This window comes from Spea bombifrons, chromosome 4 (genome assembly GCF_027358695.1).
Source record: "Spea bombifrons isolate aSpeBom1 chromosome 4, aSpeBom1.2.pri, whole genome shotgun sequence".
Classification (NCBI taxonomy): domain Eukaryota; kingdom Metazoa; phylum Chordata; class Amphibia; order Anura; family Pelobatidae; genus Spea; species Spea bombifrons.
In genome coordinates this window covers 87,185,942-87,191,867 of record NC_071090.1, presented here as the reverse complement: position 1 = coordinate 87,191,867, position 5,926 = coordinate 87,185,942, and the positions used below count along the sequence as shown (strand labels likewise).

Genomic DNA, 5,926 nt, shown 5'->3' with positions numbered 1-5,926 from the left:
CTGTGGCACCTACAAACAGCAGGAATTTCAAGCAAATTGCAAAATAATTTTCTTTTTAATTTCAATTTAATTTTTATAAAAATATTTTTAAAGTAATAATTATGCATTATGTAGTTGCATGATTTTAAAAGCCCTGCTTTAAAACATTAGAAATGTACGTACTCTGGGAAATAAATGCCCAACGGGCCAACTTTAGTCAACCCAAGAGGGACCCAATAATCCCGCAGAGGACTCGCTGGATTACTGGGTGCTTCTCCTCTACTAAATGATAATATTACTATTAATATTAAATTTGTCGAAAAATCCTCTTCGCTCGGTCTCTCCATTCACTAACAATACACGCTCCACAGAGACATCCCTACAGCAGACCATGCCTTCCACTACCCAGCGACACACAGCACTCACGTGTCAGCCGCAGCAGTTTACGTAAACATGTTATTGACGTATCGCCGAGCCAATCGCTGCACACCTGTAGCTCTTGCTCCTGGTGACTCACGCGCCTTAGCACTTCAGCAAGGCTTGTCTATTGACCAATTAGAAAATAGCAAGGCCTCAGCGAATCGCAAGTAGCCGAGCTTGATTGACAAGGTTCTTTTCCAATGAGGGGTATGAGGCCGAGGCGGCTCTGTTGTCAGGGAAGTAGCTGTTGTGTAGGGCTGAGCGGTGTCGTAGGGCGGTGGTGGCATCTGTTGGTCTGTGTTTCTTTCGCGCTCATGGGACACTGAGGGGAGCTGTCACCTAAACGAGAAGAACGAACCGGTGAGGTGAGATACTGCGGGCAACGCATAGGCCCATCCCTTATGTGTCAATAACGAATAAAACCCAATTTAGCGGTAAACGGGCTGCTAATAAGATTCCCCCAGTGTCATTATTCATTGAATTAATAAGAGGGATTCACCTGTTCGTTTGCAGTGTACGGTGTCAGCCTCTCTGTACATACACACATACATACATACATACATACATACATACATGAATGACATCAAAACCCAAATAGCTTTCAGGCCCATGAGCCAGCATGTCAAACAATAGAAATCATCAACACATTGCACACAATTGTTTCCTCAGCTTGTCCTGTTTGTTTCATGTATTCTTACGTAGTGATAGACGATATGGTTCTATTCTAGCTGCTAAATGAGTTCTAGGAAAGCGTATACTAATGTTCGTTTTTTATAGTGTTCATGTTATCTGTAATCTTGGAATCCTGCTGATGCTTCAGAAATATAACATAACAATGTAGACAGTAGGGAATGGCGATGGGCTAGAATGCAGGTGTCGTTAACACCTTGTGTGCTGGATATGGTTAAGGTAAACAGGCGAGGTGTAGTGTTTCCCACCGTTGTGTCCGATAGCCTTTCATTTAGCCGTCACGTTGAACCGAACTAAGTGTCGCTGTTGGCAGTTTCCTGGTGAACATTATACATATATGTATAATTCCACATGCTATCTCCGTTTCCGGATCATAGTTACATGGGATAAGTATGTTTGTAATCTGGGTTATGGTAATGCATGACTCACAGGAGTGCAGAACTGTATTTATTTTAGCTTGTGTGCTATGGCCGAGATGCCTGACTGCATTTTCAGCTCTACTGGGTTTCTTGCCCGCTGTTAGGTGTAATGTGGCAAAGAAAAGGTGGGCAGCTTAAAGCCAAACTATATTTAGTTATTTTTATGGGGGAGGAAGTTGACTCAGTAACAACCCTTACTTTTCAGAAGGACCTAGTAGCTAATTTGATATTTGACCGATGACGTAGATCACATCGCACAACTTCTTCTGAGCAGCAGCATTGCTATTAACGTTTGGAGGTGGATAGTATTATGATCTTCTATAATAACACCCACGGTGCTGTGTGTTTGGGTAACAGCGATTCCCGATAATTGGTTATTGAAAACTGAACAAACATGCAAACCCGCTCTGGTTTTCTGATATTGAAAATATTTAAAAAACAGGAACTGAATGGAATAAAAGCAGATGCTGTCCTGACGACTTACAGTTTTGTCATTGAGTTATTGTTATCGTGTTGCTTTCGGGAACCATGGTATCCTTTCCCTTAGGGATGACTTACTTGATATGTCATGTATTTGTTTTTCACAGGCCAAGCCCATCGTATTTTTAAACATGTTGAATCTCGTGTGTTACAGCCTGTGATCCAATGAGAATAATTCATAGAAAAGCAGAAATGAATCAATAAACTGATGAATCAATAAACCAGACCCATGACCTCCATATGTCTGCTATGTGTTTCTGTGCTTGGCTTTAATCCGATAGAGGTTCTATATTGCGTTGAACTTAAGCATTGCCCTAAATCAGACTTTCGGCATCACTGCCTCAATTATGGATGCATATAAGGGACGTTATCTGTATTATACTGTATTAAGGCTGTTTAAATAAAACAAAAAAAAAAACAGCTAGCTGCATGTAAACTAATAGCTGTGGATATGTGCGTTTGCGTTTAGTAACAGTTACCAATTACCCACTTATCTGTGATGCCCCACCTGCTTTGTAAATGAAGAACCTGTCCAATTACACTTTCAGTGAGCTGTAGAAGCTGTGATCAGACAGATCACCTTTCAGGTGTTGATAGGAGGATTTGCTGTTGGCTAGATATACTGTATTACCATTTGCTCTTGTAGGCGCTCCGCACATAATCTGTTTAATGAGCAGGGCATGATTCCTTGGTAGTGCAAACCTTACATTGACTGGGGTAAAAAAGCTGCAGCACCTGTTCCTTTAGAAATCTTTTGTATAAAAATCTGAAGCTCTCCTTTTAAGCAGGAGGACTTGCAGTTACCAAGTTTGTGATGTTATAATTGTGTTAAACTGCACTGTTGGCTCTGTTTGCTGAAAGAAGAGTTGGCTGGAGGGTTGTGGCTTGAGCACCTTGGCTTCACTATACATTATGAAGCGCCAACCCCAGTGAGCATCTCCAGCTTGGCTGACCCTGTAGAACGCAAAGTCAAATCAGCACGATTACTCCAAAGTCTCATAACCCATCGCATTTATTATAAAGGATCTTGCTGGTTTTCAGAATACACCGTAAGGTGAGGGAAACGACAACAACAACTCCTGTCTGTTCACCCTTTTGTGAATGAACCCCTAGTGTTGGATAGAAGACTATGGTTTGGGGTTAAACAGAACCAATCTGATTCCAGATTTTAATAAAGCAGGAGTTAGAAGGAGAATTAATGGTTCCAACTCCCTCAATTTGCTAAGCCTTATTATAAAAGACTATTCATCCTATTTCTCTGCAAGGGCAGAGCTTGCCCGGCATAATGGATATTTCAATTCATGACGTGACTTTTAAGAAATCATGCTGATTTAAATACAAACTGCCATCCAGACTGTGTTTGGACCAGAGCCTTACTGGGATTCTCTCTTAATGTAAAATCAAGTGAATGAGATGAACCTGCAAACTATCTTGTCATCTCCTGTTAGTGACTAAACGCAAATATTATAAAGATTATACTACCTGTAAATCAAAATGGACCATAATGTTTGTACATCGTTTCTTTTCTCTCTCTAAAGGGAAGGTTGACAGGATAGTTAGGGTATAAATTCCATGTAGAGAGATGGGACCTCCCCAGTGAGCTTCTGTCATAGAGAGAGCTTGATCGTAGAGTACTGCATTGAGAGGTGGGTCCCACAGGACTCGCCAAAAAACTTGCGGGCGGTCTTGCTGGGGCTGCGGGCGGGAGCGGGCGGTCAGGCACTGTACCTGTGGGTCCCGGTAATCCCACGCAGTCCCGCAAGGCTGCCTTCTCGCTGCTCCCTTACAGTGTCTCCTATCTTGCTCCGACCAGGAACAAAACGGAGTCATGTGATGTGATGTCACTTCCTGTGACTCCGCTTGGTTCCTGGGCGGAGCAAGAGAAGAGACGCTGTGAGGGAACAGCTTGAGGGCAGCCTTGCGGGACTGCGCGGAAAATCGGGTAAGGAGGCGGGCGTGATTGGCCACAAATGTGGCGGGAGCGGAACACCCACATTGCGGGAGCGGGCAGGAGCGTAATTAAAAACAGCAGGAGCGGGCGGGAGCGGGATTAAAAAAGTCGTCCCGCGCAGGGCTCTACTTGATAGTTCCTGAATTAAAAAAAAAAAAGCAGTTAAATCAGTGAGTTTTCTTCAAGGTCTTTTCATTACTCATTCAAGATGGCTGCCCCAGCTCTTCTAGTTGGAGAAACTTGTCAGTGGTGTCCCTTCCTTAATGAATAGTGATGTTGGGGAGTTGTAACCACAATTACCCTCCCAAGTCTCCATCCAGAGAGTAAACCCAATTAACCATCGGTTTAAGAACGAGCCATTGTTTCAGAACAGGCACCTCACTGAGCTGAACATTGTTTGATTTCCAGGGGTGTATTGGTTATTTTTACTGCACTTCCCTTTTATCTACCCGCACTTCCCTTAAGATATTAATAGACCTGTGAGTACAATTGTATGTTCAGGTAATGCTCGGAATCTCATTTGGTCTTTGTGGATATGGTACAACATAAAACTGTATGTTCCCACAAAACTACCTCATGCTATAAACACATTTATGTGGAATCGTAAACCAGCCCTTTTTAAAAGTACAAGGCAATCGGCACTTTAGTTTCAGCGTGGTTCAGATATGAGTTTGTCCCTATACTCTTGCAAGCACAGGCTTAGGGCTAGGTAAAGTACTGAATATGAATTATGCCTTTAACTCGGCCTCCTGACTAAACTGTTAATTGGAGTTCGAGAGTTGAATTTACTGACGGTTTGCCTGGTATTTAGATTGATCTTGTTTAAGTGGAGAAACCATTTTCATGAAATTTTGCAACCTGACTTTGGTTCAAGTTTTGGAAGTTATTTTATTGCAGTACATAAAAATACTTTGTTGTTCTTAATACTAACATGGTACAGTTATCATAATCCTATTTATATACAATGAGCAGATTTCACAGATCAAGATGGGGTTATAAATAAAACATTAGTCTGGTTCAAGGTGTGAAATGTGGTCTCATCACCAAAGCAACCAGTTCTATAAAACCGTCACTGTGACTGCTAAAGTGGAAATCAGAGACGTATTCTCGCCTACAGTGACAGCTCCTCTGCCACCAAACTGGGACATATCTCCCAACTGGATGTTCAGGCTTCCCAGTACACTTCTGCACAATTGGCTGGTTACAAAGGACATCTGATGTCCTCAATGAGCCTATTTATACTATGGAGAACTGTGCCTAGCGGGTCTCCGTAGCAAGATAAGTAAGGTTGGTACATTTTAGTAGTCAGTTATGCTTTCCAGGTCTTATTAAATTTCCCGCACGTGCGTCGCCTTTGAGTGTTGGATGCCCAGTGATCTCGGCCCCGTAAACCCTTTGTTTGGAATTTGGCCCCTTCCATAAAATCTATACATCCCCTTTTTGTTTGTGTGTGTGTGTGTGTGTGTGTGTGTGCGCGCACGCGCGTGTGTGTACTGCAGTGCCACTACCTTACATTAATACAGTGCTTGGACACATTCTTACGGTACCATAGCTCAGGGCTCGACAAATCCCAGGCGCCAGGTCGCCATGGCGACAGAGAATTTTGTCCGGGCGCCTAGGTTTTGTCAGCCTCTTACATCCAGAAAAAATTATGGCTGTAAGAGGCTGAGTCACCACACGGGGGCGCTGCTGCTGCTGTCTGCCCAGGGGTCTGGGCAGACAGCACAGCCACTCAGAGCCCGCCCCCCGAGCCTGAGATCACTCGATTGCTGTTGCAAAAACAGCAATCGTGTTTTCAGCTGCCACAGGCAGCTTCAGGAAAGGGGGTTGTCTGTTGATTGGGTCCCCACACAAGTGTGGGGACCTGACCCAACACCCCCTAGCTGCCTGATCGCTCCATGAGAGCGACAGTGCAGCGTTAACCCCTTCAATGCCATTTAGGGGTTAATTCCCGTTTTGTACGGGGCTCTGCTGCTGGTGGTCTGCC

General features: G+C 43.7%; 1 long non-coding RNA gene across 1 annotated transcript; it reads left to right on the top strand.

The window, feature by feature from the left end:
- Positions 1–633: 633 nt before the first annotated feature.
- LOC128490502 (uncharacterized) lies at positions 634–2,214 on the top strand. The gene is made up of 2 exons (XR_008353953.1): positions 634–764; positions 2,096–2,214. It is a non-coding gene; the product is annotated as an uncharacterized LOC128490502 (long non-coding RNA).
- Positions 2,215–5,926: the final 3,712 nt, after the last annotated feature.